The 278-nt window shown below is 35.6% G+C and overlaps 1 protein-coding gene across 1 annotated transcript in view; it reads left to right on the forward strand.

Moving 5' to 3' along the window:
• The window catches only part of LOC119589079 (T-complex protein 11-like protein 1), a gene marked incomplete in the record, with an annotated part of 20,930 nt that overhangs the window by 13,294 nt on the left and 7,358 nt on the right, over positions 1-278 (forward strand).

Raw genomic sequence — 278 nt, forward strand, 5'->3', positions numbered from 1 at the left:
AGTCTGTTGCTTTAAGTATTATTTTGTGAGTTATATAGATTTTGCCATCTTTTTGTTTCCTTTTTTTTTTTTAAACACACCTAGACTAAGTCAGTGGTAAATTATAGTAAAGAGTATTTCACCCCCTCATCATTAATCATCAAAACTTCACAACAGATCACCCTACGAGATTCCTTGGCTTGGCTCGATGTTTGCCAGTCCCCATGTTTTCCGCATAATTGGTGCTGGCATTAAAAGGTTTCAAAGAAATGGAAGGGTTTGTTTAACTTGTGAACTAG

This window comes from Penaeus monodon, chromosome 25 (assembly GCF_015228065.2).
Source record: "Penaeus monodon isolate SGIC_2016 chromosome 25, NSTDA_Pmon_1, whole genome shotgun sequence".
Taxonomy (NCBI): Eukaryota; Metazoa; Arthropoda; class Malacostraca; order Decapoda; family Penaeidae; genus Penaeus; species Penaeus monodon.